Source organism: Rhinoderma darwinii, assembly GCF_050947455.1.
Source record: "Rhinoderma darwinii isolate aRhiDar2 chromosome 2 unlocalized genomic scaffold, aRhiDar2.hap1 SUPER_2_unloc_56, whole genome shotgun sequence".
NCBI lineage: Eukaryota > Metazoa > Chordata > Amphibia > Anura > Rhinodermatidae > Rhinoderma > Rhinoderma darwinii.
In genome coordinates this window covers 359,887-380,616 of record NW_027461725.1, presented here as the reverse complement: position 1 = coordinate 380,616, position 20,730 = coordinate 359,887, and the positions used below count along the sequence as shown (strand labels likewise).

Here is a 20,730-nt window from a genome sequence, read left to right as displayed (position 1 = left end):
TTTTTATTTAAAAGAGCGTGGCGAAAGCCAGAGAAAAACATGCTTTTTTTAAAATTCTCAGCACCCGTCTGCAGACCCTGTACAAGATGAGAGATAATGAAATTGACGTTAAAACTGACATCACTAATTTAAAAAAAGAAATAGCTCAGTGCCTGGAGCAGAAAGGCAAAGAAATCATTTTTCGTTCCAAAATTCAGCATGTGGAGGAGAATGAGACCTGCTCCAGGTACTTTTTTAAAAAAATTAACAATAAAAAGGCTATTATTAAAAATATTGAAGGTGTGTCAGATGTACAGGGTATTTTAAGTAAAGTTCATGAGTTTTATGCTGACCTTTTTAGTGTTAAAACTGTGGATCATAATTTTATGCGTGACTCACTGAAGGAGATTACTACTGTTTTAGACCCTGTCTCCCAGAATTTTTTATTACAGGAGCTGACGGAGCAGGAGGTTTTAGAAACGGTAAAGAGTTTTAAAGCCGGAAAAGTTCCCGGACCGGACGGTATACCCAGTGAGTTTTATGTCAAATTTTATGACATTTTAAAAGAGGATCTTTTTAGCCTTTTTTATGAAGTTTTTAATTCCAAGATGCTGCCTAAGTCCTGGCGGAAGGGTGAGGTCTCCCTGCTACATAAGAAAGGTGACATCGCAGTTTTGAAGAACTGGAGACCAATAACCCTTCTGAATAGCGACTATAAAATAATGGCAAAAGTGTGCGCAAATAGATTAAAAGCCATAATACCCCACATTGTACACTCTAACCAGGTGTGTGGGGTGCCAGGCCGCAGCATCTGGGATAATCTTAACCTGGTAAAAGATGTGATTGAGGACACGAGGTCTAGAAGAGGTAAATTAGCCATTTTATCTATAGACTTCGAGAAGGCGTTCGACCGTGTCTCTCATTTTTATCTTTTTAAGGTTTTAGAGCGTATGGGTATACCTGAAGGATTTTTATTATCACTTAAAGCCTTTTATAAAGATTGCACAAGCAAAATTTTAGTGAATGGTTTTAAGACACAGGACGTGATTTTAAACTCAGGGGTGAAGCAGGGGTGTCCCTTGTCCCCACTGCTTTTTATTTGCGCATTAGAGCCTCTACTGTGTACAATTCGCCGCGATAAGTTAATACGTGGAGTCCCCCTGCCCGGGGGTGGCGGCGTAGAGGCTAAAGCAGTGGGGTACATGGACGATGTAGCGGTTTTTTGCAGGGACACCCTGTCGCTTCAGAGAACCCTCAGACAAATTGAGTTTTATTGCTGTGCTTCCGGTTTTAAGGTGAACTTCGACAAAAGTAATATTTTAAATATAGGAAGCATGGCTTTTAGAGACATACCCGTCCCTGTGTCAGATAATATTACGATTTTAGGTGTCTCCTTCAGTGAGTGCGATAATGGTTTTATCAGTTGGGACATGGTGGCGCAGAAGGTAAATCAAAAAATATGTATGTGGAACATGAGAAAACTTACCATGGAGGGAAAAGTTTTAATTATTAAAATGGTCATTTTACCCCTGCTTTTATATCTCAGTATGGTTTTCCCTCCCCCCACGGTTTTATTGCAAAAAATTACTAAAGCATGTTTTACCTTCTTTTGGAGTTCCAGAATGGAGAAACTTAAAAGAGAGATTGTGATGAAATCCAAACCGAAGGGTGGCAAAGATTTTCCGAATTTTAACAGGTTTCTTTTAATCAAGTTCTTCAGTTTCTGTTTTAATTCCCTTTTTAAAGAACATTATTGGTCCTATTTTTTACGTTTTAATACAGGGTTTTTAATGCGAAGGTTTGGGTGGTTCAACATTGTTTTATCCTCACCTTACGCTTTTAAACTCTCAATAAACTATGTGATTTTAGAAAAGATAGTGACCTTATTCAACCTGAAGGGAAAAAATGTAAATGAGCTGAAAAATAGTAAAAAATTAATTAAAGACCTAAGAGAAAGTGAGACGGTCAGCAGGATTGAGAATTTTAATGAGGAACGAAGTGCTTTTATCTTCAAAATTATTAATGTGTTTTATCTTTTTAATACACAGATGGACCTGGCCTGGAGCTGCATTCATCAATGTCTTCCATGCCGGGCATTCCAATACAGAAGGAGGCTCGCGAGGTCTGCCGTCTGCCCGAGGGAAGGCTGCCAGGCCGAGGAAACGATTCGACACATTTTTTGGACGTGTGATTTTGCGAAGGAATTTTGGAAAAAAATATTCCCTCTTTTGGTAAAGATGGCAGACCTGAAAGACTTGAATTATGAAGATATTTTATATGGACTATTTGGATGCCCAACCGCGAGCCAAAAGATAATAGCGTGGAAGACGATGAATTGCGCCAAAGAAGCTCTATGGAAGGCCAGGAACATCCTGATTTTTAAGCACGATGTTTTATCTACTGATGATGTTTTAGGTCTTTGTTTTAGCGAAATGTACATTTATTATTTATTAGACAAAAAAAGAAATGCCACCCTTCTTAATAAATGGTTTGTGAAAGAATGGAACTCCAACATATAAAGATTTGCCACCATGTCCCTTTTATGTAATGTAATGCAATGAAATATTGATTTTATTGTTATTCATTTGTACAAAAGTTGGTTTTATTGTAAACTGTATTTTTTATCATGAAATAAATCATTGACACCCCTGAAAAGGGGTAGCCAACTTAAAAAAAAAAATCTGTTCTTATCAGTTTAATATCTGATACGTCCCCTATCTGGGGACCATATATTAAATGGATTTTTAGAACAGGGAGATGGAAATAGAGCTTGCTCTGTCCACTCCACGCATTGACCTGGTATTGCAGTATTTCCAGGACCGGTGCACCCTTTCCTTATGTGTTGACTAAAATCAGATTCCAAAAGTGTTTTTTGTGTTTGCCATTGTTTCTGTCTTTCTGAAGGGATCTCCCCTTTTAATCCCATTATTTCAACACCTGTTGGACAATGCATGAGTGATAATGAGCTAATTGATTAAATGCAATTAATGAATACATTGCCACCTCTTGTTTTGTGTCGTCTGTGTGTCTGTGTTTCCGGCATTTCACATTGGAACAGCTCATTCACCTTCCTTGTCTTCTCTCCGCCCTCCCTTTTAGGTAAGTTAAAGAGCTGCACCTGAGCCAGCCACTGATTGATGCAGCACCACAGTCAAATAGTGGAGTGGAGTAGGGGAACAGCAAACAGCCATTAAAGCCGCCCGCCCGCCCGCCCGCCACAATGGACCTACCTGTGTACACTAGATGGATGTGATGGAATGTACTGTCGTCCCTACATTTCAAGAAGGAGTAAGAATTGCAGTTGCAACAAAGCCTTGCTTGCCTACAAAGAGAGCAGCAATTTGGATTTGTTACTATGTTACCTAGAAGAATAACAAACTGTGCAAGGATGGAGGTTGTAGGAGCAAGGAGAAGTTGTCTGTAAAGTTGGTGGATGCTTATTTTCCATTTTGCAGTCCCTTGTCTCCCTCTTGTGGCCTCCTGGAGGCAACTAGCTGTGCAAAAAAAGACAGCCTGGCGGCCGGCTGTTGCAGTGTTGCCCTCTCAGGCAACACTGAGTGACTGACTGAGCCGCACCGTCTTATATAAAGTTCAGACGGAACTTTGCACGTGTCATAGTGGAGCCCTGAGGAGCCAGAGCCAGCTTTCTGACATCATAATGGGGCCTCAGAGATAAAAGCCTGGGCCCAGGCAGTGTTGGTCAGTGCTGCTCAGCAGGCAGCACTGGACTGGACTGGATTACAGCTGATACAAGGTGTGAAGGAACAAGGGGTGGCTGTGGGCATGCACTTGCTGCCGCTGCCAGTGTTTATCTGCATGGCAGCAGGGCATTTGGGCGTTGCCAGGAAGGCGTTTTTATGTAGATTCCTCCTCTTTCAGCACTGCATTGTGGTGCAAGCAAAAGAAGCAAATCCTGTCTGGCTTCCTCTCCGGCCTTTATTCACCTCCCGTGTAGCTGTGAGTGTGTGAGCCTGCAGGGCCCCATGGAATTGCCTAGAAGTAGGCTGAATCGCTGCAAGGGCTGAACAGCAGTATCGGGCAGGCTCGGGCAACGCGCGGCCCGTTCGGGTTATCGCTTCTCGGCCTTTTGGCTAAGACCAAGTGTATTTATACAGGAGGTTTTTAGTCAGAAGGTGCTCAGGTACCCTCTCTCTCGGCCTCGGGGGATCGTCCAGGTTCGCCTGGACTTCACCCCCGTGCTGCTATTTGGGAGAGAGGCTTAGTCCTGAGCAACGAGTTGCGATCCCCCCCAGCCCCTTGGTCTCCGTAAGACAAGGGGCGCAGCGAAAGCTGTGCGGTTCGACCTGGCCACGCTAATGGCAGGCGAACCCGATGCGGTGCCGGTGTACGCCCGGCTTAAGAATTCTGCACGATTTATCGTGGCAGAGGGTGGAGGCGGTCCCCGTGGTATTAAATTTTTAGTCCACGCCATTTTGGAAGATCTGCTGGCGGTCCACAAGAACGAGCTCTTGGCTATCCAGGACTACCCGAAGCGAGGAATCTACGATGTCACCTTCATGGGAGAAGGAATACTCCGTGATGCTTTGGACCGAGCTGAGAGGAAACAAGGTGAACTCGTAGCAGCGGGAGTCAAGGTAGTAGAGCATGAATTTGAAATAACCAAACTCGTGGTGATTAAAATGTATTCCCCATATGTGAGAGATATGGAAGTGGCAGCATTTCTAGCTGCCTACTTCAAAAATGTCAAACTCCTGGGGAAAGTGATGAACGAGTGTGGAGTGTGGACCGCCAAATGGAAGTTTTTAGTTACGCTGATTAAGGACCCCTCCACCCAAGAAACGAGATTACCACCGGCTCGTTTTAAAATTGGAAATGTGAATGGCGACCTCTACTTCTCAGGGATGCCAAACTTCTGCAGGGCTTGTGGTACCTATGGACATACCAGTTTTAACTGCGATGTCACCTGCAGAAACTGTGGAAGCAAAGAGCACAATATAAGGGAGTGCACAGAAGAAAAAAAATGCAACTTTTGTCAAAAAACTGGTCACTTGTATTTTTCTTGTCCTCATAGGTACCGAAGCGGAGAAGAAGAGCAACCCGGGGCGCCCCCACGTGCTCCACCAGCGGACCAGCCCCGCCCTCAGGGAGAGGAACAAGCCAGTGCTGCAAAGGAGCAGCGGGGTACCTGGGCTTCAAGGGTACGGTCTGTTGGAGCCAAAGCAGGTACCTCACAGCTAACAGCCTCAGAGGAGAGAAGGGAGTCCAGTGCGAAGGAAAAACGCCAAGCCAAACGTAAGGCTGAGAAGGGGCAGGCCAGTGAGATAACTGAGGCATCCCAGAGTGCTGGTTGCTCAGTGGATGCCGGGCCTGCTCCCAATCCTGGGTCTCTAGATACGGAGTCTGAAGAGGAAGGTTGGCTGAAAGTGGGTCCCCGTAAAAAGGGTAAACAGGAGCGTGCCGGTAGGGGGGTGACAGGGGAGGAGCAAATGGATACGTCCGTAAAGCAAAGTGAGGCTCCTCCTAGGACCGCCCCCTCGTCGTTACTGGTGAGGAGGGTGGGCACTGTTCCCCCCGAGCCAACCGACACCCCGCCATGTGCGCAACCTCCCCCTCTAGAACGGCCTGCACGGCCTGCACGGCCTCAGGGGGGAGCGGCGGGGCCCTTGGGGGACCCACCCGATACAGACCTATATGGTCAGCCGTTAGAGACCCAGGTAAGGCTGTGTGAATCTGGACTCCCTGTATACGAGATGAGGGCTGTTGGCTCGACGCTCACGGAAGGTAGTTCCTCTCCTGAATCATCCCCTTTCTCGCTAGAGTCAGACGAGGGCGGGGAGATGAGTTCAAGCGAGATTTCTGGTATTGCTGGTGGAGGCCAAGTCTGATTTTAAGTAACACGATTATTTATTTTTTAAAATCAAGACTAACACAATTAAAACTCCACGATGTCTGAAATAAAGGGGATCTCCCTCAACGTGAGGGGCGCCAAGTCCAAAGTCAGAAGGGTTGCTCTCTTCAGTTTTTTATCTGGCCTGGCAGCCTCTGTTTTTTTCCTGCAGGAGTGCGGCATTCCCCATGCAATGAAGTACCATAAATACAAAGAGGATTGGAAGTATGGTCCATCAGTCTGGTCTGGATCTAACGAGTCCAGATCAGCAGGGGTCGCCATTCTTTTTAAGGGAAACGTTTTTATTGATTTTATTCAAGAGATTCTTCCAGGACGTATTTTATTGGTTAAAGCTTTTATTGACGGCGTAAAATGGCAGTTTTTAAATTTTTACGGCTCACCTGACAAAAATGAGAGAGCAGAGATGCTAGAAATGTTACCTCTTTTTATTAATACAACTGAGCCTTTTATCCTCGCAGGTGATTTTAACTGTATCCTGAGGGGGGAACGCCGGCTTACCAGTACTACAAGTAGGAATTACGATAAGACCTCTGGACTGCTCAAAGATATTGTAAATGATTTTAAATTAACTGATTTGTACAAAGAATGTAATAGGAGCAGCCCAGAGGAAGCCGGCGTTACCTGGAGCAACGCCACCTGTAGCTCCAGGATAGATTTTATTTTTTGTAATGAGAATGTACTGCCTTTTAATTGTGAAGTTTTAACTAATGTTTTCTCAGATCACAAGCTTTTATCATTTTATGTAAAGCGTGATTTTAATAAACCGGTGTGTAAGAAGTCCTGGAAGTTAAATGTTTCCCTTTTAGATGATCCACAGGTTTTTACTGATTTTATTGAATTTTACCAAAAATGCAGGCGGGGGAGAGACATGCGTACTCCCATCAGTGCATGGTGGGAGAAAATGAAAAAAAGAATAAAGGAATTTTTTATTTAAAAGAGCGTGGCGAAAGCCAGAGAAAAACATGCTTTTTTTAAAATTCTCAGCACCCGTCTGCAGACCCTGTACAAGATGAGAGATAATGAAATTGACGTTAAAACTGACATCACTAATTTAAAAAAAGAAATAGCTCAGTGCCTGGAGCAGAAAGGCAAAGAAATCATTTTTCGTTCCAAAATTCAGCATGTGGAGGAGAATGAGACCTGCTCCAGGTACTTTTTAAAAAAAATTAACAATAAAAAGGCTATTATTAAAAATATTGAAGGTGTGTCAGATGTACAGGGTATTTTAAGTAAAGTTCATGAGTTTTATGCTGACCTTTTTAGTGTTAAAACTGTGGATCATAATTTTATGCGTGACTCACTGAAGGAGATTACTACTGTTTTAGACCCTGTCTCCCAGAATTTTTTATTACAGGAGCTGACGGAGCAGGAGGTTTTAGAAACGGTAAAGAGTTTTAAAGCCGGAAAAGTTCCCGGACCGGACGGTATACCCAGTGAGTTTTATGTCAAATTTTATGACATTTTAAAAGAGGATCTTTTTAGCCTTTTTTATGAAGTTTTTAATTCCAAGATGCTGCCTAAGTCCTGGCGGAAGGGTGAGGTCTCCCTGCTACATAAGAAAGGTGACATCGCAGTTTTGAAGAACTGGAGACCAATAACCCTTCTGAATAGCGACTATAAAATAATGGCAAAAGTGTGCGCAAATAGATTAAAAGCCATAATACCCCACATTGTACACTCTAACCAGGTGTGTGGGGTGCCAGGCCGCAGCATCTGGGATAATCTTAACCTGGTAAAAGATGTGATTGAGGACACGAGGTCTAGAAGAGGTAAATTAGCCATTTTATCTATAGACTTCGAGAAGGCGTTCGACCGTGTCTCTCATTTTTATATTTTTAAGGTTTTAGAGCGTATGGGTATACCTGAAGGATTTTTATTATCACTTAAAGCCTTTTATAAAGATTGCACAAGCAAAATTTTAGTGAATGGTTTTAAGACACAGGACGTGATTTTAAACTCAGGGGTGAAGCAGGGGTGTCCCTTGTCCCCACTGCTTTTTATTTGCGCATTAGAGCCTCTACTGTGTACAATTCGCCGCGATAAGTTAATACGTGGAGTCCCCCTGCCCGGGGGTGGCGGCGTAGAGGCTAAAGCAGTGGGGTACATGGACGATGTAGCGGTTTTTTGCAGGGACACCCTGTCGCTTCAGAGAACCCTCAGACAAATTGAGTTTTATTGCTGTGCTTCCGGTTTTAAGGTGAACTTCGACAAAAGTAATATTTTAAATATAGGAAGCATGGCTTTTAGAGACATACCCGTCCCTGTGTCAGATAATATTACGATTTTAGGTGTCTCCTTCAGTGAGTGCGATAATGGTTTTATCAGTTGGGACATGGTGGCGCAGAAGGTAAATCAAAAAATATGTATGTGGAACATGAGAAAACTTACCATGGAGGGAAAAGTTTTAATTATTAAAATGGTCATTTTACCCCTGCTTTTATATCTCAGTATGGTTTTCCCTCCCCCCACGGTTTTATTGCAAAAAATTACTAAAGCATGTTTTACCTTCTTTTGGAGTTCCAGAATGGAGAAACTTAAAAGAGAGATTGTGATGAAATCCAAACCGAAGGGTGGCAAAGATTTTCCGAATTTTAACAGGTTTCTTTTAATCAAGTTCTTCAGTTTCTGTTTTAATTCCCTTTTTAAAGAACATTATTGGTCCTATTTTTTACGTTTTAATACAGGGTTTTTAATGCGAAGGTTTGGGTGGTTCAACATTGTTTTATCCTCACCTTACGCTTTTAAACTCTCAATAAACTATGTGATTTTAGAAAAGATAGTGACCTTATTCAACCTGAAGGGAAAAAATGTAAATGAGCTGAAAAATAGTAAAAAATTAATTAAAGACCTAAGAGAAAGTGAGACGGTCAGCAGGATTGAGAATTTTAATGAGGAACGAAGTGCTTTTATCTTCAAAATTATTAATGTGTTTTATCTTTTTAATACACAGATGGACCTGGCCTGGAGCTGCATTCATCAATGTCTTCCATGCCGGGCATTCCAATACAGAAGGAGGCTCGCGAGGTCTGCCGTCTGCCCGAGGGAAGGCTGCCAGGCCGAGGAAACGATTCGACACATTTTTTGGACGTGTGATTTTGCGAAGGAATTTTGGAAAAAAATATTCCCTCTTTTGGTAAAGATGGCAGACCTGAAAGACTTGAATTATGAAGATATTTTATATGGACTATTTGGATGCCCAACCGCGAGCCAAAAGATAATAGCGTGGAAGACGATGAATTGCGCCAAAGAAGCTCTATGGAAGGCCAGGAACATCCTGATTTTTAAGCACGATGTTTTATCTACTGATGATGTTTTAGGTCTTTGTTTTAGCGAAATGTACATTTATTATTTATTAGACAAAAAAAGAAATGCCACCCTTCTTAATAAATGGTTTGTGAAAGAATGGAACTCCAACATATAAAGATTTGCCACCATGTCCCTTTTATGTAATGTAATGCAATGAAATATTGATTTTATTGTTATTCATTTGTACAAAAGTTGGTTTTATTGTAAACTGTATTTTTTATCATGAAATAAATCATTGACACCCCTGAAAAGGGGTAGCCAACTTAAAAAAAAAAATCTGTTCTTATCAGTTTAATATCTGATACGTCCCCTATCTGGGGACCATATATTAAATGGATTTTTAGAACAGGGAGATGGAAATAGAGCTTGCTCTGTCCACTCCACGCATTGACCTGGTATTGCAGTATTTCCAGGACCGGTGCACCCTTTCCTTATGTGTTGACTAAAATCAGATTCCAAAAGTGTTTTTTGTGTTTGCCATTGTTTCTGTCTTTCTGAAGGGATCTCCCCTTTTAATCCCATTATTTCAACACCTGTTGGACAATGCATGAGTGATAATGAGCTAATTGATTAAATGCAATTAATGAATACATTGCCACCTCTTGTTTTGTGTCGTCTGTGTGTCTGTGTTTCCGGCATTTCACATTGGAACAGCTCATTCACCTTCCTTGTCTTCTCTCCGCCCTCCCTTTTAGGTAAGTTAAAGAGCTGCACCTGAGCCAGCCACTGATTGATGCAGCACCACAGTCAAATAGTGGAGTGGAGTAGGGGAACAGCAAACAGCCATTAAAGCCGCCCGCCCGCCCGCCCGCCACAATGGACCTACCTGTGTACACTAGATGGATGTGATGGAATGTACTGTCGTCCCTACATTTCAAGAAGGAGTAAGAATTGCAGTTGCAACAAAGCCTTGCTTGCCTACAAAGAGAGCAGCAATTTGGATTTGTTACTATGTTACCTAGAAGAATAACAAACTGTGCAAGGATGGAGGTTGTAGGAGCAAGGAGAAGTTGTCTGTAAAGTTGGTGGATGCTTATTTTCCATTTTGCAGTCCCTTGTCTCCCTCTTGTGGCCTCCTGGAGGCAACTAGCTGTGCAAAAAAAGACAGCCTGGCGGCCGGCTGTTGCAGTGTTGCCCTCTCAGGCAACACTGAGTGACTGACTGAGCCGCACCGTCTTATATAAAGTTCAGACGGAACTTTGCACGTGTCATAGTGGAGCCCTGAGGAGCCAGAGCCAGCTTTCTGACATCATAATGGGGCCTCAGAGATAAAAGCCTGGGCCCAGGCAGTGTTGGTCAGTGCTGCTCAGCAGGCAGCACTGGACTGGACTGGATTACAGCTGATACAAGGTGTGAAGGAACAAGGGGTGGCTGTGGGCATGCACTTGCTGCCGCTGCCAGTGTTTATCTGCATGGCAGCAGGGCATTTGGGCGTTGCCAGGAAGGCGTTTTTATGTAGATTCCTCCTCTTTCAGCACTGCATTGTGGTGCAAGCAAAAGAAGCAAATCCTGTCTGGCTTCCTCTCCGGCCTTTATTCACCTCCCGTGTAGCTGTGAGTGTGTGAGCCTGCAGGGCCCCATGGAATTGCCTAGAAGTAGGCTGAATCGCTGCAAGGGCTGAACAGCAGTATCGGGCAGGCTCGGGCAACGCGCGGCCCGTTCGGGTTATCGCTTCTCGGCCTTTTGGCTAGGACCAAGTGTATTTATACAGGAGGTTTTTAGTCAGAAGGTGCTCAGGTACCCTCTCTCTCGGCCTCGGGGGATCGTCCAGGTTCGCCTGGACTTCACCCCCGTGCTGCTATTTGGGAGAGAGGCTTAGTCCTGAGCAACGAGTTGCGATCCCCCCCCAGCCCTTTGGTGTGTCTCCTTGAACCCAAAGGGCGCAGCGCAAGCTGTGCGGTACCGACCTGGCCACGCAAATGGCAGGCGGACCTGATGCGGTGCCGGTATACGCCCGGTTGCGGAATACTGCAAGATTTATCTTGGCAGAGGGTGGAGGCGGTCCTCGTGGTCTCAAGTTCCTTGTCCACGATATTTTGGAAAAGCGGTTGGCGGTCCACAAGAACGAGATTTTGGCGATCCAGGACTACCCAAGGCGTGGAGTGTACGACGTGACTTTTATGGGAGAAGGAATCCTCCGTGATGCCATGGGAAAAGCTGAGAGGCAACAAGGTGAACTCATGGCCTTGGGAGTCCAGGTAATTGAACACGCTTTTGAAGTAACCAAACTCGTAGTGATTAAAATGTATTCCCCATACGTGAAAGATCAGGAAGTGGCGGCGTTTCTTGCTGCATACTTTAAGAACGTTAAGCTGCTGGGGAGAGTTATGAACGAGTGCGGTGTGTGGACCGTCAAATGGAAATTTATTGTTACGCTAATAAAGGACCCCTCCACCCAAGAAACGAAGCTACCACCTGCTCGTTTTAAACTTGGGAATGTGAATGGCGACCTCTATTTCTCAGGAATGCCAAACTTCTGCAGGGCCTGCGGTACCTATGGACATACCAGTTTTAACTGCGATGTCACCTGCAGGAACTGTGGAAGTAAACAACACACAATGAGAGAATGTACAGAAGAGAAAAAATGCAATTTTTGTCAAAAAACTGGTCATCTTTATTATGCTTGTCCACATAGGTACCGAGGCGAAGAAGATGAGCAACCCGAGGTGCCCCCACGTGCTCCACCAGCAGAGCAGTCCCGTCCTCAAGGAGGAGAACAAGCTGTTGCGGCGAAAGAGCAGAGAGGTACCTGGGCTTCAAGAGTACGGCTAGCCGAAGCCAAAACAGGTGCCTCTCAGCCAGCGACCTCAGGGGATAAAAATGAGCCCAGCGCCAAGGAAAAACGGCAGGCCAAGAGGAAGGCAGAAAAGGAGCAGGCCATCGATGAACCTGTGGCATCCCAGACGGCTGGTTGCTCAGGCGGTGCCGGGCCTGCTCCTAATCCTGGGTCTCTAGAGACCGACTCGGAAGGAGAAGACTGGGTACAGGTGGGTCCCCGTAAAAAGGGGAAGCAAGAACGTGCCAGTAGGAGGGAGACAGGGGAGGAGCAGATGGATACGTCCGTGCGGAAAGATGTGGCTCCTCCTGGGACCCCCTCCTCGCCTGCACTGGTGAGGAGGACGGGCACTGCTCCCTCCGTATTATCGGACACCCCGCCATGCGCACAACCTCCCCCTCTAGACCGGCCTTCACGGGCCCAGGGGGGAGAGGCGGGGCCCTTGGGGGACCCACCAGACATGGACCCAGTCGGTCAACCGAGAGAGACCCAGGTGAGGCTGTGCGAGTCTGGGCTCCCCGTGTACGAGGTGAGTGTTGCTGGCTCAGCTCTCAGCGACAGTAGTTCTTCTCCTGCCTCGTCCCTCTTTTCAGTTGAGTCGGATGAGGGCGGGGCCATGAGTTCAAGTGAGGTTTCGGGTATTGCTGGTGGAGGAGCAATCTGATTTTAAGTACGCCTATTATTTATTATTTTAAAATCAGAATTTTGCTTTAACTCTCCACGATGTCTGAGCTCATGGGAATCTCCCTCAACGTGAGGGGCGCCAAGTCAAAAGTGAGAAGGGTTGCTCTCTTCAATTTTTTATCTTGCCTGGCAGCCTCTGTATTTTTCCTGCAGGAGTGCGGCATTCCCCATACAATGAGATATGAAAATTACAAAAAGGATTGGAAGTATGGTCCATCCGTCTGGTCTGGATCCAACGAGTCCAGATCAGCAGGGGTCGCCATTCTTTTTAAGGGAAACGTTTTAATTGATTTTATTCAAGAAATCTTACCAGGACGTATTTTAATGGTTAAAGCTTTTATTGATGGTGTAAAGTGGCAGTTTTTAAATTTTTACGGATCACCAGAAAAGAACGAAAGAGCGAGGATGCTGGAGATTTTACCGCTTTTTATCAACACATCTGAGCCTTTTATCCTCGCAGGTGATTTTAATTGTATCCTGAGAGGAGAACGCCGGCTTACCAACAGTACGAGTAGGAACTATGACAAGACCTCTGGACTGCTCAAGGATATCGTGACTGATTTTAAATTAAAAGACATATACAAAGAATGTAACAGGAGCAGTCCAGAGGAAGCCGGCGTTACCTGGAGCAACGCCACCTGTAGCTCCAGGATTGATTTTATCTTTTGTTCTGAAAATTTACTGCCTTTTAATGGTGAAGTTTTAACCAATGTGTTTTCAGATCACAGGCTTTTATCTTTTAAAGTAAAGCATGATCTTAATAATATTGTATGTAAAAAGTCCTGGAAGATGAATGTTTCCCTTTTAGACGACCCACAGGTTTTAGCAGATTTTATTGAATTTTACCAAGAAAGCAGGCGGGTAAGAGACACACGTACTCCCATCAGTGCATGGTGGGAGAAAATGAAAAAGAAAATAAAAGATTTTTTTATTAAGAAAAGCGTGGCGAAAGCCAAAGAGAAATACGCTTTTTTTAAAATTCTCAATACCCGTCTGCAGACCCTGTACAAAATGCAAGATCATGACATAGACGTTAAAGATGACATCACCAATTTGAAAAAGGAGATAGCCCAGTGCCTGGAGCAGAAAGGTAAAGAGATTATATTCCGTTCAAAAATACAACATGTGGAGGAGAACGAGACCTGCTCCAGGTACTTTTTTAAGAAAATAAATAACAAAAAGGCAATTATCAAAAATATAGAAGGGGTGTCAGATGTACAGGGTCTTTTAAGTAAAGTTCATGAGTTTTACACTGACCTTTTTAATGTTAAGACTGTGGATCATAATTTTATGCGTGACTCACTGAAGGAGATTACTACTGTTTTAGACCCTGTCTCCCAGAATTTTTTATTACAGGAGCTGACGGAGCAGGAGGTTTTAGAAACTGTTAAGAGTTTTAAAACAGGGAAAGTTCCCGGACCGGACGGTATACCCAGTGAGTTTTATGTAAAATTTTATGACATTTTAAAAGAGGATCTTTTTAACCTTTTTTCTGATGTTTTTAATTCCAAGATGCTGCCTAAGTCCTGGCGGAAGGGTGAGGTCTCCCTGCTGTATAAGACGGGTGACATCGCAGTTTTAAAGAATTGGAGACCAATAACCCTTCTAAATAGCGACTATAAAATTATGGCTAAAATATGTGCAAATAGATTAAAAGCCATAATACCCCACATTATACACTCTGACCAGGTGTGTGGGGTGCCAGGCCGCAGCATCTGGGATAATTTAAACCTAATAAAAGACGTGATTGAGGACACGAGGTCTAGAAAAGTTAAATTAGCCATTTTATCTATAGACTTTGAGAAGGCGTTCGACCGTGTCTCTCATTTTTATCTTTTTAAGGTTTTAGAACGTATGGGTATACCTGAAGGATTTTTATTATCTATTAAAGCCTTTTACAGAGAATGCACCAGCAAAATTTTAGTGAATGGTTTTAAGACACAGGACGTATTTTTAAACTCTGGGGTGAAGCAGGGGTGTCCCTTGTCCCCACTGCTTTTTATATGTTCATTGGAGCCTCTGTTATGCGCAATTCGCCGCGATAAGTGTATCCGTGGAGTCCCCCTGCCCGGGGGAGGCGGCGTAGAGGCCAAAGCAGTGGGGTACATGGATGATGTGGCGGTTTTATGTAGGGACGCCCTGTCGCTTCAGAGAACCCTTAGGCAAATCGAGTTTTATTGCTGTGCTTCCGGTTTTAAAGTAAACTTCAGCAAGAGTCATATTTTAAACATAGGAAGCATGGCTCTTAGAGATATACCGGTTCCTGTGTCTGATAATATTAAAATTTTAGGTGTCTCCTTCAGTGGGTACGACAATGGTTTTATCAGTTGGGACATGGTGGCGCAGAAGGTAAATCAAAAAATATGCATGTGGAACATGAGGAAGCTTACCATGGAGGGAAAAATTTTAATAATTAAAATGATAATTTTACCTTTGCTTTTATACTTAAGCATGGTTTTCCCTCCTCCCACGGTTTTATTAAGAAAAATTACTAAAGCTTGTTTTACCTTCTTTTGGAGTTCCAGAATGGAGAAACTTAAACGTGAGACGGTAATGAAAATCAAACCAAAGGGTGGCAAAGACTTTCCAGATTTTAATAGGTTTCTTTTAATCAAGTACTTTTGTTTCTGTCTTAATTCTCTTTTTAAACAACATCATTGGTCTTATTTTCTACGTTTTAATACTGGGTTTTTTATGCGAAGGATGGGGTGGTTTGAAATTGTTTTAACCTCACCTTATGCTTTTAATCTACCAGCAAATTACGTGATTTTAGAGAAAATAGTGGCCTTGTTTAATTTTAAAGGGAAAAATTTTAATGACATGATAAACAGTAAGAAACTTATAAAAGACATAAGAGGAAATGAAGTCGTCACTAATATTGAAAATTTTAATAATGAACGCTGTGCTTTTATCTTCAAAATGGTTAATGTGTTTTATCTTTTTAATACACAGATGGACCTGGCCTGGAGCTGCGTTCATCAATGTCTTCCATGCCGGGCATTCCAATTCAGGAGAGGATTCGCGAGGTCTGCCATCTGTCCGAGGGAAGGCTGCCAGGCTGAGGAGACCGTGCGTCATATTTTTTGGACTTGCGATTTTACTAAACATATTTGGATAAAGATATTCCCTCTAATGAAGAAGATGGCAGACCTAAAGGACTTGAGTTACGAAATGATTTTATATGGACTCTTTGGATGCCCAACCGCGAACCAAAAGACTATTGCATGGAAGACGATGAACTGCGTAAAAGAAGCTCTGTGGAAGGCCAGGAACATCCTGATTTTTAAGCACGATGTTTTATCTGTTGACGATGTTTTAGGTCTTTGTTTTAGCGAGATGTACATTTATTATTTATTAGATAAAAAAAGAAATGCCACCCTTTCAAATAAATGGTTTGTAAAAGAATGGAACTCCAATATATAAGAATTTGCCACCATGTCCCCTTTTATGTGTTTTTATGTAAATTGATTTTATTACTGTAATTCATTGTAAAAAGCTGTAATTCATTGTAAATATTTTTTGAATTTTAAGTAATAAATCATTGACACCCCCGCGAGGGGGTAGCCAACTTAAAAAAAAATCTGTTCTTATCAGTTTAATATCTGATACGTCCCCTATCTGGGGACCATATATTAAATGGATTTTTAGAACAGGGAGATGGAAATAGAGCTTGCTCTGTCCACTCCACGCATTGACCTGGTATTGCAGTATTTCCAGGACCGGTGCACCCTTTCCTTATGTGTTGACTAAAATCAGATTCCAAAAGTGTTTTTTGTGTTTGCCATTGTTTCTGTCTTTCTGAAGGGATCTCCCCTTTTAATCCCATTATTTCAACACCTGTTGGACAATGCATGAGTGATAATGAGCTAATTGATTAAATGCAATTAATGAATACATTGCCACCTCTTGTTTTGTGTCGTCTGTGTGTCTGTGTTTCCGGCATTTCACATTGGAACAGCTCATTCACCTTCCTTGTCTTCTCTCCGCCCTCCCTTTTAGGTAAGTTAAAGAGCTGCACCTGAGCCAGCCACTGATTGATGCAGCACCACAGTCAAATAGTGGAGTGGAGTAGGGGAACAGCAAACAGCCATTAAAGCCGCCCGCCCGCCCGCCCGCCCGCCCGCTCGCCCGCCCTATGGACCTACCTGTGTACACTAGATGGATGTGATGGAATGTACTGTCGTCCCTACATTTCAAGAAGGAGTAAGAATTGCAGTTGCAACAAAGCCTTGCTTGCCTACAAAGAGAGCAGCAATTTGGATTTGTTACTATGTTACCTAGAAGAATAACAAACTGTGCAAGGATGGAGGTTGTAGGAGCAAGGAGAAGTTGTCTGTAAAGTTGGTGGATGCTTATTTTCCATTTTGCAGTCCCTTGTCTCCCTCTTGTGGCCTCCTGGAGGCAACTAGCTGTGCAAAAAAAGACAGCCTGGCGGCCGGCTGTTGCAGTGTTGCCCTCTCAGGCAACACTGAGTGACTGACTGAGCCGCACCATCTTATATAAAGTTCAGACGGAACTTTGCACGTGTCATAGTGGAGCCCTGAGGAGCCAGAGCCAGCTTTCTGACATCATAATGGGGCCTCAGAGATAAAAGCCTGGGCCCAGGCAGTGTTGGTCAGTGCTGCTCAGCAGGCAGCACTGGACTGGACTGGATTACAGCTGATACAAGGTGTGAAGGAACAAGGGGTGGCTGTGGGCATGCACTTGCTGCCGCTGCCAGTGTTTATCTGCATGGCAGCAGGGCATTTTGGCGTTGCCAGGAAGGCGTTTTTATGTAGATTCCTCCTCTTTCAGCACTGCATTGTGGTGCAAGCAAAAGAAGCAAATCCTGTCTGGCTTCCTCTCCGGCCTTTATTCACCTCCCGTGTAGCTGTGAGTGTGTGAGCCTGCAGGGCCCCATGGAATTGCCTAGAAGTAGGCTGAATCGCTGCAAGGGCTGAACAGCAGTATCGGGCAGGCTCGGGCAACGCGCGGCCCGTTCGGGTTATCGCTTCTCGGCCTTTTGGCTAAGATCAAGTGTAGTATCTGTTCTTATCAGTTTAATATCTGATACGTCCCCTATCTGGGGACCATATATTAAATGGATTTTTAGAACAGGGAGATGGAAATAGAGCTTGCTCTGTCCACTCCACGCATTGACCTGGTATTGCAGTATTTCCAGGACCGGTGCACCCTTTCCTTATGTGTTGACTAAAATCAGATTCCAAAAGTGTTTTTTGTGTTTGCCATTGTTTCTGTCTTTCTGAAGGGATCATTGGAACAGCTCATTCACCTTCCTTATCTTCTCTCCGCCCTCCCTTTTAGGTAAGTTAAAGAGCTGCACCTGAGCCAGCCACTGATTGATGCAGCACCACAGTCAAATAGTGGAGTGGAGTAGGGGAACAGCAAACAGCCATTAAAGCAGCCCGCCCGCCCGCTCGCCCGCCACAATGGACCTACCTGTGTACACTAGATGGATGTGATGGAATGTACTGTCGTCCCTACATTTCAAGAAGGAGTAAGAATTGCAGTTGCAACAAAGCCTTGCTTGCCTACAAAGAGAGCAGCAATTTGGATTTGTTACTATGTTACCTAGAAGAATAACAAACTGTGCAAGGATGGAGGTTGTAGGAGCAAGGAGAAGTTGTCTGTAAAGTTGGTGGATGCTTATTTTCCATTTTGCAGTCCCTTGTCTCCCTCTTGTGGCCTCCTGGAGGCAACTAGCTGTGCAAAAAAAGACAGCCTGGCGGCCGGCTGTTGCAGTGTTGCCCTCTCAGGCAACACTGAGTGACTGACTGAGCCGCACCGTCTTATATAAAGTTCAGACGGAACTTTGCACGTGTCATAGTGGAGCCCTGAGGAGCCAGAGCCAGCTTTCTGACATCATAATGGGGCCTCAGAGATAAAAGCCTGGGCCCAGGCAGTGTTGGTCAGTGCTGCTCAGCAGGCAGCACTGGACTGGACTGGATTACAGCTGATACAAGGTGTGAAGGAACAAGGGGTGGCTGTGGGCATGCACTTGCTGCCGCTGCCAGTGTTTATCTGCATGGCAGCAGGGCATTTGGGCGTTGCCAGGAAGGCGTTTTTATGTAGATTCCTCCTCTTTCAGCACTGCATTGTGGTGCAAGCAAAAGAAGCAAATCCTGTCTGGCTTCCTCTCCGGCCTTTATTCTCCTCCCGTGTAGCTGTGAGTGTGTGAGCCTGCAGGGCCCCATGGAATTGCCTAGAAGTAGGCTGAATCGCTGCAAGGGCTGAACAGCAGTATCGGGCAGGCTCGGGCAACGCGCGGCCCGTTCGGGTTATCGCTTCTCGGCCTTTTGGCTAAGATCAAGTGTAGTATCTGTTCTTATCAGTTTAATATCTGATACGTCCCCTATCTGGGGACCATATATTAAATGGATTTTTAGAACAGGGAGATGGAAATAGAGCTTGCTCTGTCCACTCCACGCATTGACCTGGTATTGCAGTATTTCCAGGACCGGTGCACCCTTTCCTTATGTGTTGACTAAAATCAGATTCCAAAAGTGTTTTTTGTGTTTGCCATTGTTTCTGTCTTTCTGAAGGGATCTCCCCTTTTAATCCCATTATTTCAACACCTGTTGGACAATGCATGAGTGATAATGAGCTAATTGATTAAATGCAATTAATGAATACATTGCCACCTCTTGTTTTGTGTCGTCTGTGTGTCTGTGTTTCCGGCATTTCACATTGGAACAGCTCATTCACCTTCCTTGTCTTCTCTCCGCCCTCCCTTTTAGGTAAGTTAAAGAGCTGCACCTGAGCCAGCCACTGATTGATGCAGCACCACAGTCAAATAGTGGAGTGGAGTAGGGGAACAGCAAACAGCCATTACAGCCGCCCGCCCGCCCGCCCGCCCGCCACAATGGACCTACCTGTGTACACTAGATGGATGTGATGGAATGTACTGTCGTCCCTACATTTCAAGAAGGAGTAAGAATTGCAGTTGCAACAAAGCCTTGCTTGCCTACAAAGAGAGCAGCAATTTGGATTTGTTACTATGTTACCTAGAAGAATAACAAACTGTGCAAGGATGGAGGTTGTAGGAGCAAGGAGAAGTTGTCTGTAAAGTTGGTGGATGCTTATTTTCCATTTTGCAGTCCCTTGTCTCCCTCTTGTGGCCTCCTGGAGGCAACTAGCTGTGCAAAAAAAGACAGCCTGGCGGCCGGCTGTTGCAGTGTTGCCCTCTCAGGCAACACTGAGTGACTGACTGAGCCGCACCATCTTATATAAAGTTCAGACGGAACTTTGCACGTGTCATAGTGGAGCCCTGAGGAGCCAGAGCCAGCTTTCTGACATCATAATGGGGCCTCAGAGATAAAAGCCTGGGCCCAGGCAGTGTTGGTCAGTGCTGCTCAGCAGGCAGCACTGGACTGGACTGGATTACAGCTGATACAAGGTGTGAAGGAACAAGGGGTGGCTGTGGGCATGCACTTGCTGCCGCTGCCAGTGTTTATCTGCATGGCAGCAGGGCATTTGGGCGTTGCCAGGAAGGCGTTTTTATGTAGATTCCTCCTCTTTCAGCACTGCATTGTGGTGCAAGCAAAAGAAGCAAATCCTGTCTGGCTTCCTCTCCGGCCTTTATTCACCTCCCGTGTAGCTGTGAGTGTGTGAGCCTGCAGGGCCCCATGGAATTGCCTAGAAGTAGGCTGAATCGCTGCAAGGGCTGAACAGCAGTATCGGGCAGGCTCGGGCAACGCGCGGCCCGTTCGGGTTATCGCTTCTCGGCCTTTTGGCTAAGATCAAGTGTAGTATCTGTTCTTATCAGTTTAATATCTGATACGTCCCCTATCTGGGGACCATATATTAAATGGATTTTTAGAACAGGGAGATGGAAATAGAGCTTGCTCTGTCCACTCCACGCATTGACCTGGTATTGCAGTATTTCCAGGACCGGTGCACCCTTTCCTTATGTGTTGACTAAAATCAGATTCCAAAAGTGTTTTTTGTGTTTGCCATTGTTTCTGTCTTTCTGAAGGGATCTCCCCTTTTAATCCCATTATTTCAACACCTGTTGGACAATGCATGAGTGATAATGAGCTAATTGATTAAATGCAATTAATGAATACATTGCCACCTCTTGTTTTGTGTCGTCTGTGTGTCTGTGTTTCCGGCATTT

At 44.5% G+C, this 20,730-nt stretch overlaps 5 non-coding genes and 1 pseudogene across 5 annotated transcripts; all 6 read left to right on the top strand.

Moving 5' to 3' along the window:
- The first annotated feature begins 2,623 nt into the window (after positions 1-2,623).
- Positions 2,624-2,812, top strand: LOC142680987 (U2 spliceosomal RNA). Its single transcript, XR_012853362.1, has one exon. It is a non-coding gene; the product is annotated as a U2 spliceosomal RNA (small nuclear RNA).
- A 6,582-nt stretch (positions 2,813-9,394) lies between these two features.
- Positions 9,395-9,583, top strand: LOC142680986 (U2 spliceosomal RNA). Its single transcript, XR_012853361.1, has one exon. It is a non-coding gene; the product is annotated as a U2 spliceosomal RNA (small nuclear RNA).
- A 6,543-nt stretch (positions 9,584-16,126) lies between these two features.
- On the top strand, positions 16,127-16,347 carry LOC142680977 (U2 spliceosomal RNA; annotated as a pseudogene).
- A 1,253-nt stretch (positions 16,348-17,600) lies between these two features.
- On the top strand, positions 17,601-17,791 carry LOC142680501 (U2 spliceosomal RNA). The gene has a single exon (XR_012852978.1). It is a non-coding gene; the product is annotated as a U2 spliceosomal RNA (small nuclear RNA).
- Positions 17,792-18,894: 1,103 nt separating this feature from the next.
- Positions 18,895-19,085, top strand: LOC142680499 (U2 spliceosomal RNA). Its single transcript, XR_012852977.1, has one exon. It is a non-coding gene; the product is annotated as a U2 spliceosomal RNA (small nuclear RNA).
- A 1,242-nt stretch (positions 19,086-20,327) lies between these two features.
- On the top strand, positions 20,328-20,518 carry LOC142680498 (U2 spliceosomal RNA). Its single transcript, XR_012852976.1, has one exon. It is a non-coding gene; the product is annotated as a U2 spliceosomal RNA (small nuclear RNA).
- Positions 20,519-20,730: the final 212 nt, after the last annotated feature.